We start from the raw sequence: 16,037 nt of genomic DNA on the forward strand, positions 1-16,037 counted from the left end.
AACACTGGACTGTGTAGAAATGGTTTATACAGTTTCTCTCAGTGCCAAAATATTCTGGATTAATTTAGCATTTGAAAATAAATCAAGTGGAACAAAACACGCCACAAAATCAAGGCAAAGAAAGCAAGCAGAAGACTAAGAGGCATACGTATAAAACTCTAAAAAGAATTTTAAGCTAAGGAAGAACACTTCAGGGAATTCTTTGATATCTAAAACATTCAAGAATGCATGGCCTCTATGGATAGGAGAACTCCATATAAAAAGAACAATGGTAAAGTGACAAAAGGAAGATAGTAAAGGGAAACAAAAAGATGACAAAGAAACTAAACGTATAAGATCTATTAAGGTCATTAAATATGAAATGTCCAGTTTCAAATCCAAAGTTTGGTTTATTATATCTCAAACAAGAAGCAGTACAATTAATCAAAGTATGCACCTAAACTGTTGACACAGTTTTGCTGTCTTAATGGTAGCTTGTTTATGCCAGCAGTGAAGACCCTGGAGAGCTAGGGTCGATGCAATCACTAAAGGCATTTTCCACAGCGTGTTGATAATTGAATATTTTTCCTTGTAAGAAGTGATCCAAATCCTGGAAGAAGTGGTAGTCAGTTGGTACAAGGTCTGGTGAATATGGTGGTTGACAGAGTTTCCAGGTCTAGCCTCTGTAGTTTGAGCGGTGTTGTTTGTGTGACGTGGTTTAGTGTTGTCTTGCAAGAGGATTGGCCTGTCTCTATTGACCAATCTTGGCTGCTTAATCTCAAGCATCCTCATGATTTCATCCAATTGGTTGTAGTAGACATCTGCTGTAATGGATTGACCAGGGTTCATGAAGCTGCAGTGCAGCATACCCCCGCCGGATGACCAAACAGACACCATTAGCTTTTTTTGATGAATATTTGGTTTTGGACTATGTTTGGGCACTTCATCTTTATCCAGCCATTGTGCTGAACACTTGTGATTGTCAAAAAGTATCCATTCATCACATGTAACAATACAGTGTAGAAATGGTTCAACTTTATGTCGTGACAGCAAAGAAAGGCAAGCTTTGAGAGGCTTTCTCTTCTGACACTCTAAGTCATGCAGTACCCATCTAACCAGCTTCTTTACCTTGCCGATTTGTTTCAAATTGTCCAGTATTGTTGGAATAGTAACATCAAATCTTGCTGCTAATTCACACGTAGGTTGAGATGGATTCGCTTTCTCTACAGCTTTCAGTTTATCATCATCCACCTTGGTCTCAGGTAGCTCACGTGACTCATTTTCAAGATTAAAATCACCAGAATGGATCTTCTAAAACTGTTGATGTACTGTGCATTCATTAGCCACATCCTTCCCCAATACTTCATTGATATTTTGAGCTGTCTATGTTGCATTGGTTCCACGACAGAACTTATTTGAAAATAACATCAATTTTTGATATATCCATGGTTTCACAACAATTGTCCCCCCCCCGAAAAATTTGACAGATAATCATAAGCCGAAATGTGCATTTGAAAAACTGAGGATGTACCTTCACAATAAAAATAAAACAAGATGTGCCAAAATGAAATGTCAGAAATATCAACTGTCAAACTTAGTACTTAAGGAAACCAGACATTTCATACTTGATTATGTCATACATTGATTTTCTATTACTGTTGTAACACATTACTTCAAATTTAGTGGCTTAAAACAACACAAATTTATTATCTTACACTTACACAAATTTATTATCTTTATTATCTGTAGTTTAGAAGTTCAATATAGGTCACATTGGGCTAAAATCAAGGTAGGAACAGGGCTACATTCCTTTCTGGAGGCTCTAGGAGAGAATCTTAATTTCCTTGTCTTTTCCGGTTTCTTGAGGCTGCCCATGTTTCTGGGTTTATAGCCTCCATCTTCTGTATTCAAAGCCAGGAATATTGCATCTCTCTGTTTTTCTGTAGTCACATCTCCTTCTGACAACACCTTGGAGAAGTTATTCACTTTTAAAGATCCATTCAGATAATCCAGGATAATCTCTCCCTTTTAAGGTTTGTCATTTAATCATGTCTGCAAAGTCTCTTCTGCCATGTAAGATAACTTTCTTGTACGTTCTGGGAATTAGCACTTGGTCATCTATGGGTTGAGGGAGTATTATTCTGGTCTACCAAAAAATCATATTAAAAATCCATATTTGAGGCAGTAATAAGCAGAATTGATACTGTTATAGAAAGTATAGTCAGTATGGAGAATAGACTTGAAAATTTCTCCAAGCTAAAAAGTTGAAAATCATAAAAAGAAGATAAAGAATGAAGTCCACTGTATGGATATTTGGAGTTTCTGGAAAAGAGACAAGAATATATAGATAATTGTTCCTAAAGAAGAGAAATGAGCATTTCCAAGAACAGTAATAAAAATGTGTAACAGGAAATAAAAATTTCCTGAGCTGAAATAGACATATGAAGAGGGAAGGGGACTTTTCTTAATATAAGACATGATAACTGAAAGAGACAATATTAAAAAATTTTCTAATTATAATGATAAAGAAAAAGTGTCTCACATATCTAGGAAGAAAAGAAAAAAAGCATGTTACTATCAGGAAATGAAAATGTGGCTGGCCTGAGACTTCTTTTCTGTAGTATTTCTACTTCTTGTACTACTTTTTTGTAGTATTAAATGCCAGAAGCCAACAGAGCAATGTTTTAGAGTTAAAAAGAAAAAAATTCCCATGCAATTTGTATTTCTGATTTGACAGCAATAGAAAGCCACTCATGGATACACAGTCCCCAATTTATGATGGTTTGACTTATGATTTTTCAACTTTATGATGAGTTTATTGGTATAGAACCCCATCATTAGTTGAGGAGCATCTGGACTTATGATGGTTTGATTTATGATCTTTCAACTTTACTCTGGGCTTATCAGTGTATTAAATGCATTTTTGACTTATGATATTTTTTTCTTACTATATTTTTGACTTATGATGGGTGTATTGGCACACAGCCCTATTGAAAGTTAAGGAGCATCAGGATAAGGGACTCTCAACTACTTTATGTTTGCTTTTGGGGAAAAAACCCTAGGATACGAGCTTACTATAAGATAATGCAATATGAACACAAAAACCATGATGTATGTGTGGGCATATATGTGTATATAAAATTGATGGTATACCCTAGGTTGCTAGAATATAGAAGTAGCTCTAAATAGTTATGTTAAATCTAGTTAACGATTTACTGTTAATGTAAAATATTTTTGCATGAGAAGATATATATTATAAAATTTAATCAATAACAACCTAGATTTAAATAAAATTTTGTGATTTTATTATTTATTTATTCCAGAGATGAAATTTGGTAATCCAAGAGTATGAATAGGTGTTAAAATATATCGAAACTGTTGATCAGCAAACTATGACCAATGGGCCAAATCTGGCTCATTGTGTATATCATATGATCTGTGAGCTTAGAATGGTGTTTACATTTTTAAATGGTTGAAAAAATTAAAAGTATAATAGTGTTTTGTGACATGTGAAAATTGTCTGAAATTCAAATTTTATTGTTTATAAATGAAGTTTTATTGGAACACAACCATGCTCATTTGTTTACACATTATTTATGGCTTCTGCATTATAACAGCAGAGTTGACTAATTGCCACAGAGATGCATGTGTGGTGCTTTCATTGCTTTGCACTGCTTCTCATCACACTACAAATCATAATGATACTATTATAATTTGATTTTGTCTCTGGACACTCAAAGCCTAAAATATTTGTACATGGAAGATAGAAAAAGTTTTCCAATTCCTGACCTGAACTATAAACTTTAGTGTATAAGGTGAAACTTCCCTTTTCAATTCAAGTGACCCAAATTTTCTCAATTATTGCCCTTGAATGTTCTACTTACCCTACCATCTCTTTGGATATGTGAGTTGGGGTTACCATCAAGAGTCTATTATTTGCATTTAATAATCCACCTATTTATATGTCTATGCCTTAAATGAAACACAATTCATGTAAAGATTTTAGAAATTTATTTCTGAAGACAAATCATTTCATTAATATCTCAATATAATAAATACTATTGTATGTCAAAATTCTAAGTGATTATGGAGATAAGTATGTGTAATATTTAATAAATGAGTTATATGTCAATCAGATAACCACAGATTTGCTTTTTAGGTATAGGTGAATTATATGGAGAAAGTACATAATTGAAACAGGGTCTTGAAGGATGCCTGTGAATTCAAGGTAGATATGGCGTGGGCTGAGATAATGTTGAAGTAAGGAGAACAAGATTTGTAAACCTATTAAGCTATCAATGGGATCTCATGGTTGGGAAATGGGAAGTTCAGTGGTTGAAATGTAATTTGGAGAAGAGTGGCTAGAGTTGAGGCAATATGAATTTGCTGGCCCAGTTAGAGAAGGCTCTTATATGTCATGCAAAACTATTTTGATTTTGTAGACAATTGAGAATCCATTTTAGATATATGGATGGTAAAGCAACATGATCAAATTTGTATTTTAGAGTAGTGGTTCTCAAACGTTTTCAAAAACTGTACAACACATCCTCAAAGTCTTTAATTCTATGACTGTACTTTAATGGAATAAAAGTTATTTGGGGGTATACCTGCATATGTCTTATTTATAACAAACTTTTCCTTGAAGGAGGTTATACAAATAATCTCCTAGTTGCCCTAGGAACTTATGTAGTATGCAAATTTATGTGAGTAGGCTGTTAAATAAGCTGAAATCATTTTACATTTTGAGAATATTAAGAAGTTACTTGTAAGGTAAGAAAGGTAATCTGTTCTGGCTTCTCCTGGGTAAATAGAACTGCTTAAAGAGAAAACAAAGTATATGTTTACACACTGCACCACTTTTATATATGGTTTATAAAAACTTTATGATAAAGTTCAAGATGAGACAAGTTTAGTTATGGCTTACTTGAACATATTTGGATTTTCTTTTCTTAGATATTTATAAGACAATTTTTAAATTAATGCTTAGCATTTCTTTTAAAAATTCACGTTTGTTTTGAATTTGTATAGAATCTGTCTGAAACTATATCCCATTTTGAACCTTGATTTCTATATATAATGAAAATAGTTTTTCAGATAGCATTGCCTCATATTTATATAAACATTTATATTTGACACATTAGTCTCATAAAAATGATCTCATGTCATTCTTATTAATATTTTACATATCCATTATATGGATATACCACATTTTGTTTATCTATTCATCATGAGTTCTTCCCACTTTTTGGCTATTAGAATAATACTGCTATGAATGTCCATATACAAGTTTTGTGTGGAGATCAGTTTTCATTTCTCTTGGGTATACCTAAGAATGGAATTGCTGGTTATATGGTAATGCTGTGTTTGGATGTTTACAAGGAATACCAAGCTGTTTTCCAAAGTGTGGCTGCACCATTTTACGTTCTCACCAGCAATGTGTGAAGGTTACAGTTTCTCCACATTTTCCTCTTTACTTGGTATTGTCTGTCCTTTGGTGTAGCCGTCCTGGTAGAAGGAAGTGTGGTATCTCATTGTGGTTTGATTTGATTTTCCCTAATCATTGATGATGTTGAGTGCTTTTCATGTGCTTGTTGGCAATTTGTATATTTTCTTAGGTAAAATGTCTGTTCAAATACTTTGCCCATTTGGATTATATAACTTTTTATTGTTGAACTGTGAGAGTTCTTCATATATTCTGGGTACATGACAATTATCATATATATATTTTGCAAATATTTTTTCCCATTCTGTGGATTGTCTTTTCAGTTTTTTGATCATGTTCTTTAAAGCACAGAAGTTTTTATTTTGATGAAGTCTAGTTTATATATTTTTATTTTGTTGCTTTTGCTTTTGGTGTTGTATCTGAGAAACTATTGTCTAACTCAAAGTCACAAAGTTTTACTCTTATGTTTTCCTCTAAGTGTTTTATGGTTTTAGCCTTTGCATTTAGTTATGTGATTCATTTTGAGTTAATTTTTTGTCTATGGAATGAGGTAAGGGCACAACTTTATTCTTTTGTACACCATTTGTTAAAAAAAAAAGACTTCTTTCACATTATGACTCTTGACTTGGATTATTATCACTATTTAAAAATGGACTAAAATAGCAAGTTATTTTTGATGATCTTATTAGAATTAGTAAAGTTTGTGTTCTCAAATATTTGGGGTTAATTTTTGAATTAGTATTATGACTAGATGTTGGTTTGGAACCACTTAAATTTGATAATCTTATCCATATGAGAGCAATTGCAATGGAAAACTACAGATAAATTCAGTGCCTGGCATATAATAGGTATTCAATAAATATTCATTGAACAAAAATGAATAAATCATGCAATACTTGATTATTGTTCCTTGTTGCTTTTTTAACGAGCATTTAGAAGGTAACATATGCTTAAAATTTATTATTGAATAAATATAATTGTTTTTATAAGTCAACTGTATATAAATTAAAATAATAGAAAATAATTTCAAATCCATCTCTTTACACTCATACTTGACTTTACAAAACAGTGGAAACATGCATGGCCTGTTACGTTTCAGGTAATTGTTTGGGACATATTGGGTCAAGTAAATTTAAATAGGCTTTTCTGTGATAGGACTTCTCAGAGCCAATATTATAAAAATGTGCCTTGTTAAAATGGGGCATCATGTTCAGTATTTCCCAAATATATTTGGCCATAGAAACTTACTTGCACTAGATAGTTAATAGAGTTAGCAAACTGAGAAACAGCTTTTTGGCAATGGTTTCACCGTGATTTTATTTTGTGGACAATTAGGGAACTTGAGATCATTCATTTACTATGTCTTTATACTCTATTTTGAATTCTAGTAAGAAAAATCAACCAAGAATATTATTTTTGGTATCTGGAATTGAATTTACCAGGAATGCAAGCACAGTTTCCTCAGTAAAGACTCTACCTTTGGAACCATTCTGCCCCTTGGCAGCTCTCCAGAGTTCAGACTTGGCAGCATCAAGGACACAGCGCAAGGTGTGTTTATTTGATTTAACATTTGGCAAAAGGTGTTTTGATTTGTGGTTTGTTTTCTTTTGCTTTGTTTTTCTTGTTTTGGGTTGTTTGCTTCTGACAATGAACCTGGGTTCTGAACACAGTTTTTTCATATGGAAGGAGGAAATGTTTTTACTTGTATCTATTTTGTGGTATTTAGGCAAATCCAAGTAAATGAAGCAAGATTTATAGAGTTATACATATATATCTGATTTATTTGTTAAATTGTTTAGTATTAATTGTCTACTAATATTTGTAGTTATATAAAATGCTTAGTGTCTCTTCATGTTTGGTACATTACTTTGGCACTTTGCAATATTTTGGTAATTATATATTGCTTTTAATCATTCTCTCTGCCTAGTAAGTAATGAACAGATTAAGATCATCTTAAAATATCAGTTTTTCAACATTATTTTTAATAATTTTGGTTAATTGATATATCCATGTTTCTCATGTATTTTGGAGAGAGGAAATAAGGCATAAAATGAGAGAATATGGACCCTCATTATCTCTGACCTCATCTTTTACTGTCCCTTCCCGCTCCTTATTCTACTCAGAGCCCTTCAATAGCTCTTCATTTTACTCAAGATAAAAGCTGAATAAAGCTCTTAAATTGGCCTAAACGTCTCTACAAGATTTAGCCCTTTGTTATCTCTCTAATTTTATCTTCAACTCCTCTCATCCTCATTCGTTTGCTCTAGGTATACTGGCTCCCTTGTTCTTTGAACATGCCAGACATTTTCCCATCTCAGGATTTTTGTACTTGCTATTCTTTCTACTGAATTGCTCTTTCCTCCAGTATCTGCCCTGCCAATTTCCTTACATTGCTTTGGGTCTTTATTAAAAGGTCACCTTCTAAATGGGGTCTTACCTGACCATTATCCCACACTTTACATTCTTTCCCTACTAGATAGCATTTATCACCATCTGATAAGCTATATATTTTCTACTTATTTGTCTGGCTTTTTGTCATTTTCTCTCACAAGAATGTAAGGCATATGGGGTCAGGGATTTTTATTTGCTCTGTTTTTACCCTATCTCTAAAACTAGAGTAGCCCCTGGCCCTTGATGAATGAATATATGAATGAATGGTTAATTCAGTAAACATTTTTTAAGCACTTACTATGAGCTGGGCAGTTTGCTAGGCGGTGAAAATATAGGGTGAAAGTACACAGTTCCTGCTTTCAGGAGACCAATTTAATAAGGGAAATGGATAATTACAGCAGCCATTTTACTACAGTGTTGTGTTATAATAAGATCATGAATAGAATGTTGTCATCACTGGGAGAAGCAGCATTTAATCAGACTATACTGATCTCATGAAATGTTTCCTGAAAAAGTAACCCTCTGTATCAGTCAGACTAGCCTCGGTTATGTTCTAGAAACAAACAAGCCCAAATCTTGATGTTAACCAGTGTTTATTTGTCACACAAACTGCATGCCCAAAATGGGTTGGTAGGAAAGCTTATGCAGCCAAGACATAGAAGACTTTTACTGGATGTATTTCCATGATCTACTGGGATTGAGAGCTTCATTGGTCAAAGCAAATTGCTTAATTTCAAATGGGGGACTATGAAGTGCAATACTGCCTTCTACCCAGAGAGAAAGAGGAATTATAAGACTAATGAGTTGAATTAATGACTTCCATATGTCTCTACTGATTTAAAGGTGGAGTATAAGGTATTCAGGTAAAGAAGTATTTAAAAGCATTTTCAGAGAAAGGAAGAGCATGGGCAAAGACAATAAGCTGTTATATCTGTTATATAGTATGATACTTTCAGGGAATTGTGTGTAATTCAAAATAGTTGGGTTCCAGCTCTATCCAGGAATAATACAAGAGGTGCTATATCACCATTGTTTTTGTGGCTGAATAGAACTCCATGGGATACATATAACACGTTTTATAAATCCACTCACGTATTGATGGGTACTTGGCTTGTTTCCACATCTTTGCAATTGTGAATAAACATTTGAGTGCAGATGTCTTTTATTCTTTTGGGTAGATGCCCAGTAATGGGATTTCTGGATCAAATGGTAATTCTACTTGTAGCTCTTTGAGGTATCTCCATATTACTTTCCACAGAGTTTGTACTAGTGAAGTATCACAAGAATGGAAAAACAAGTACCATATGTACTCACCATCAACTTTGTATTAACTGATCAACACTTAAGTGCATATATAGTAATAGCATTCATCGGGTGTCAGTCAGATGGGAAGGGGGAAGAGGGGATGGGTGTAAACACACCTAATGGGTGTGGTGTGCACTGTCTGGGGGATGGACATACTTGAAGCTCTGACTCAGGTAGGGCAAAGGCAATATACTTAACCTAAACATTTGTACCCCCGTAATATGCTGAAATAAAAAAAAAATATAGAGAGCTAAAAAGAAAATAGTTGGAGCACAGTGTGTGCATGTGGGATAAAGACAGGTAAAAAGATTGGAGAGAAAACAGGGGTTAGATTATACCAAGCTATGGGGTTAGAACCAGATCCTAAAGGAAATAGGGAAACATTGAATGATATAATATAATTCAGGGGAATTTCTTGATTATTTATTGATTAAATTTAAATTGTGAGAGATTATTCTGGAAGCATTATGGGAATGGATTTGAGCGGAGAAAGACTGGAAATAACGAGCTCTATTTTGATACTAATGCAGTAATGCAGGTGAGGCCCCAGATGGAGGCAATGCCAGAGGAAATGGAAAGGAGGGGAGCAACACGTAAAAAGACAGGGAAATTGCACATGGGTCTAGTCTTCTGAGTACAGAGAAATCCTTTGCAGGAGACAGGCCACTTATTATACTGAGATCAAAGTAGAGGTACTGATGCAGACAGTGTTCATGTCTGTGGATGTGTGCGTGGATTTGTGTGTATGGTGTGTATGTTGGTATGTGTAACAGAGTGAGTTAGAGCAAGCTTGTAAAGGGAGTGATTCTTACCTGATGGCCTGTATTTTCTTTGTGATTTGGAAAATAAGCTCCTGAGCACAGACTAAAATAAAAGTGGATGCAGAACTTGAGGGGCACTTTGTAAATTGGAATATCTACTAAGTCAAATGGGAGATATAGCAGATTTGGGAGAGAGGGATTATTGGGGAGTGGTATATGCTTATAAAAAACCAGATTATACATAATACTGCAAAAATTGCTTTGGGAAACTCAGTTGCTTTTTTCTTAAATTGTTTAGAATTCAGTAGTAATCTGGAAATACATACCTTATAAGAATTTTTATATGCCGTTTCCATTAGAAGGGCTCATGAGATACAATCTAGCCCCTGGCCAAGAATCTTGGTTAATGTGATAATAAAATCCCTATCATATCATTACAGAGGAAAATTTTCTAAAACTAGTAATTATCTAGTACTTTTATAAAATCATTTTTTATAATAGACTTTTTAAAAAGACTTTTTTAAGAACAGTTTTAGGTTCACAGTAAAATTTAGAGGAAGGTACAGATATTTCCCATATACTTCCTACTCTGACACGTGCATAGCCTCCCCCACTATTAACATGCCCTGCCAGAGTAGTACTTTTATTACAATTGATGAAGCTACATTGCCATCATTAACACCCAAAGCCCATAGTTTACATTACATTAGAATTCACTCTTGGTGTTGTGCATTCTATGGGTTTGGGCAAATGTATAATGACATGTATCCACCATTATAGTTTCATATAGAGTATTTTCACTGCCCTAAAAATCTTTTGTGTTCTATCTATTCATTGTTCCTCTGCCTCTCAAATCCCGGCAACCACTGATCTTTTTATTGTCTCCACAGTTTTGCCTTTTTCAAAGTGTCATATAGTTGAAATCATATAGTACACAGCCTTTTCAGACTGGTTTTTTTCACTTAGTAATGTGCATTTAAGTTTCTACCATATCTTTTCACAGCTTGATAGCTCATTTCTTTTTAGCACTGAATTATATTCTGTTATTTGGAGGTACCACAGTTTATCCATTCAGCTACTGATGGATATTTTGGTTACTTCTGTTTTTTGAAAATTATGAATAAAGCTTCCATAAACACCCATGTGCAGGTTTTTTTGTACACATAAGTTTTTAGCACCTTTGGGTAACTACCAAATAGTGCAATTACTGGGTCATATGGTAAAAATATGGTTCATTTTGTAAGAAACTGCCAAACTGTCTTTCATAGTGGCTGTATAATTTTGCATTCCCACCAGCAGTGAATGAGAGCTCCTGTTGTTCCACATCCTCACCAGCATTTGATGTTGTCAGCGTTCTGGATTTTGGCCATTCTATTAATAATAGGTGTAGTGCTATCTCAGTGGTAATTTCATTTCTCTGATGATGTATGATATGTGGCATTTTTTCATATGCTATTTTCCATAGGTATGTCTTAATATCTACCATGCTTTCTATTTGTCACCCTTGTCTTTGTTCCTATTTTTGTCTTCCATTCTTTTTCTGCCTTTTAAAATTTTAATCAGTCATTTATACGATTTCATTTTCTCACCTTTCTTAGAATATCAATTGTACTTCTTTTTTTACTTTTTTAGTGATTGCCCTAGAATTTGCATTGTACGTTTGCAACTAATCCAAGTCCACATTCAAATAACACTATTTGATAACACTGGTAGTGTGAGGTCTCTTAGAGTAACACAATAACCCTCATTCCTCCCTTTTGTCCCTTGTATCATTGCTGTCACTTATTTCACGTCTACATAATTATATATAAGCTTATATACTAACATAATATCCATAAATAAGCTTATAGAATTAAACACATTGTTGCTACCATTATTTTGAACAAACCGTGAATCTGTTAGATCAATTACAAATAAGAAAAATAAACGTTTTTATTTTATCTTCACTTATTTTTTCTTTGATGTTCCTCCTTTCTTTATGTATATCCAAGTTTCTGACTTACAGTATTTTCCTTTTCTCTAAAGAACTTCTTTTAATATTTCTTGCAAGTTATGACTATTGGTAACAAATTCTTTCAATTTTTGTTTTTCTGAGAAAGTATTTTTTATTCACTTTTGAAGGATAATTTTGCAAGGTACAGAATTCTAGGTTGGTAGGTTTTTTTCTCTCAATACTTTGAATATTTCACTTCACTCTCTTCTTGCTTACATGGTTTCTGAGGAGAAGTCAGATGTAATTCTTATCTATGTTCCTCTATTGGTTCCTCTATTTCAGGACTTTATCTTTGATTTTCTGTAGTATGAAAATGATATGCCAGGTATAGTTTTTTTTTTGGCATTTATCCTGTTTGGTGTTCTCTGAGCTTCTTGGATCTCTGGTTTGGTGTCTGCCATTAATATAGGGAAATTCTTAGTCATTATTGTTTTCTTAATAAATATTTCTGTTCCTTTCTCTCTGATTCTTCTGATATTCATATTACACTTTTGTTACACTTTTTGTAATTGTCCCCCAATCCTTGGATATTCTGTTTTTTTTTTTTCAAGTCTTTTTTCTCTTTGTTTTTTAGTTTTGGAAGCTTCTATTGATTTATCCTGAAGCTCAGAGATTCTTTGCTTGGCCAGTGTTCAATTTACTAACAAGTTCATCCAAGGCATCTACATTGCTGATAACCATGTTTTTGATCTCTAACATTTCTTTTTGAGTCTCTTTCTGGATTTTTATCTCTCTGCTTATATATCATCTATCTGTTCTTGCATGCTGTCTACTTTATGCATTAGAGTCCTTAGCCTCTTAATCATACTTGTTTTAATTTCCAAGTCTGATAATTCCAGCATCCCTGCTATATCTGGTTCTGATGCTTGCTTGTCTCTTCAAATTGTGTTTTTCTGTTTTTTGCCTTTTAGTATGCCTTGTAATTTTTTCTTGTTAGCCAGATATGATGTACTAGGTAAATGAACTGCTGTCAATGGGCCTTTAGTAATGATCATAAGGTGTGGAGCGGAGGGTAGAATGTTCCACAGTCCTATTATTAGGTTTTTTATTGAGCATTTCGTTTTGGAGTATGAGTTTCACAAGTGTTTCTCAGTTTTTTTTTTCCTTTTGCCCTTAAGTGGGACAGGATGGCAACGGTGGGCTGGAGTTGGGCATTTCCTTCTTTTATGTGGAAGGCTAGAGCTGACTGCAGTTGGATATTTCTCTTCCCCCAGATTGGGTATGCTCTGATAGTACCCAGCAGATTAGGCTCTGATTAACTAGTTTCTCTTAGGGCAGGCCTTGTTAAGAGTGCTCTAGTGTATTTCAAAATGTTTTCCTTTTCCCTCCCTCTGGTGGAAGCAAGAGGGGATTTTTTCTCAGGTAACTACTCTGAGAACCTGGTTGAGCTCCTGGAGGATAAACAAAAGTGTCGGGGGTACCTCTCTGACTGGGTTCCCTTGGAGTTTTTAATTGTTATACTTTCCCATACTGAGCCTCCAGCAATTTGCCAATTACAGTTTGGGTTTTCCTACCCCAGAACTGGTTCCTGCAGTGCTTTCTACTCATACTCTGGTAAGCTGTGACTTCCTGTATTTGCCACTCTGTCTCTCCAGTCTTGGGGACAGCATTTTGCCCTATGTCCTCACCTTTCTTAATCTAAGAAGAGGTGTTGATTTTTCAGTCTGTTCAACTTTTTACTTGCTGTAAGGATGGAGTGGTGACTTCCAAGCTCTTCGCATACAGAAATGGAAACCAGAAGTCTATGATAGACTTTTCAGTGAAGTAATGCAGTTGGTCCTCCATATCGAAGGGTTCTGCATCACTGAATTCAAACCACTGCAGATCGAAAATATTTGGGAAAAAAACAATAAAAATAAGAATACAACAATAAAAAATACCAATACAATTATTTACATAGCTTTTACATTGTATTAGATATTAATATTATAACTAATCTGGAGATGATATAAAATATACAGGAGAATGTGCATAGGTTATATACAAATACTATGCCATTTTATTTAAGGGACTTGAGCATCTGTGGATTGTGGTATCCAAGGAGGTAATGTAATCAGTCCCCCATGGATACCAAGGGAGGACTGAATAATGTTACAATAAAGTTTAATTTTCAAAAAGAAAATAAAAAAGTATTTGGAATATTTATGATATTTTTCTTAAAGTGTTTTCAAAGATGCTGTTTGGAATGTATTATAATTTAAGGGGTTTCTAAAATTGTTTTTCTTGTCAGTATGTATTAGACCCAGGGTTATTTTAAACATTTGAGATGCTAAATTTATCATTGGAAGTTAAAGGTTTGAGTCCTCAGGACCAGTTTTATCTAAAGTCAGGCTACTGCTCTAATAGGAACACTATTGACCTGCACAATTCATGTGGTAAATTATGAGAAATTGTGACTTACAGACTTAGTAGAAATAACATTAGGAGTTTACTTCTCCTAAAGAGAGAATAAGGAAGAATTGGTGGAAGTGTTTACCTGAGAAATTTCTTTTCTCAAATCGGAGGAGGATTTGGGACTTTACACAACAATTAGAGATTACGTTGACAGCTTTAAAAATGAGGACTAATGTGTAAACCTTTTTTTGTTCAGAAGCTTTCCATTTTAGACAATAAATATTTTTGAGTACTCATCATGTACATATACTGTAAGTATGTAAGTGACATTCTATTAATGCAGAATTTCCAACACTTATTAGCAATAAGACAACATGCATAATGTAACATCTTTAAAGTTATCCATATATACTTTTATGGAAGTTATTAATACTTAGCTGATGATAGAAGGTAGTTAGGAGATCAAATAATAACAGAAACTGTACAATTTATATATAATTAAGTTGCTACAGGTTTAGTACATTCTGAAACCATTACTACATTCTAAGAACCTTAAATATAATGGAACTCATTGATTTTTAATGAATGTGAGATCATCAAGTTCAGGTTGTATTTTGGTCTAAAACACTCTTTGGGTTGTGCGGTGCCTCAACAGTGACTGATTAAACCAGCATGATGTGATGATATTAATAACATTTATTGAGTACCTACTATGTGAGAAGCACTGTTATGAATTATTTATTTAATTTAACCATTGCAACACAGCTATATGAGATAGGTATTCTTACTGTGCCCATTATAAGAATAGAAAATGAGCTCACCTTGGTTAACAGCTAAAAAGGGACAAACAGAAAGGAAACTAAGTAGGGAAGATTTAATCTCTACTTTTTCAGGCTAATAGTCTCATAAAAGAGAGATAGCTTATAATAATATTTTAAAGCTCAAATCATTTTTAATTAAGTTTACAATAATTGAACATCAAATGTGAATGTTTTAAGTTAACATAATTGTCTGAGAATATTTACTCAAATATCTATATTAAGTATGTATTATACTATGTGTCAGACATTGCCCTTATTGTTTGAGATTCTTCAGTTTACAAAACAAAGATTCCCATTTTGGTGGTGCTGTATTCTAGTCGAGGGAAGTCACAAAATAAACAGTAGGCTAAATTTAATATGAAAAAAGCTTTCTAATATTTTTAAACTAATAATTGATAGTTACAAGGTAAAATAACTTTTCGGTTGCAACACCAATATTCTAATTGTTCATATCATTTGGTAGTGTCTACATCAAATCATGAAAATGATGAAATATTGATTGCTGTAAAATGGTTATTTATTTTAAATAATTAATTTGAGATTAAATATTGTTGACCATTACTGTGGAGAATCTCTCCTCCTCTCTCCTTACATACTGAAGATACAGCATTCCAAAGAAGCAATTAAATGTTATTTACCAGTTGTAAAGGAATTTTGTTTTCTATAATCATGGGCCAAGGTGGTCTGTAGCTAAAATAGAATGAAAGTGAATTAAAAAAAAAGTTTTTAGGATATATTTTTCCTGTGAAGGACACATTTAAGCAGTCTTTGTACCTTAATTAAAAATGCTCATGATTAAAGATTCAATTTTTTTTGTTTGCAATATATAGGTATATTTTTATGTGTACATGAGAAAAAGAAGAAGAGACAGAGTGAATATGAAAATGAGAATGAATTATGTCAGGGTTCCCTGTGTGCCTTTGTTTCAGTAGCTTTTCAGAATCCTACCAGTGTAATTCAGGGAACTGACTACATGTTTACATATATTGTTAAAATAGAAGATACCATTT

General features: G+C 33.5%; 1 protein-coding gene across 2 annotated transcripts in view; it reads left to right on the forward strand.

Moving 5' to 3' along the window:
• TRIQK (triple QxxK/R motif containing) overlaps positions 1–16,037 on the forward strand; it is a 96,560-nt gene that overhangs the window by 4,529 nt on the left and 75,994 nt on the right. For both annotated transcript variants that reach the window (XM_045560679.1, XM_045560678.1), the window contains exon 2: positions 6,811–6,970. The gene's annotated coding sequence lies outside the window, so the exon portion shown is untranslated. The remainder of the gene's footprint in view (positions 1–6,810; positions 6,971–16,037) is intronic.

Source organism: Lemur catta, chromosome 9 (genome assembly GCF_020740605.2).
Source record: "Lemur catta isolate mLemCat1 chromosome 9, mLemCat1.pri, whole genome shotgun sequence".
Classification (NCBI taxonomy): Eukaryota; Metazoa; Chordata; class Mammalia; order Primates; family Lemuridae; genus Lemur; species Lemur catta.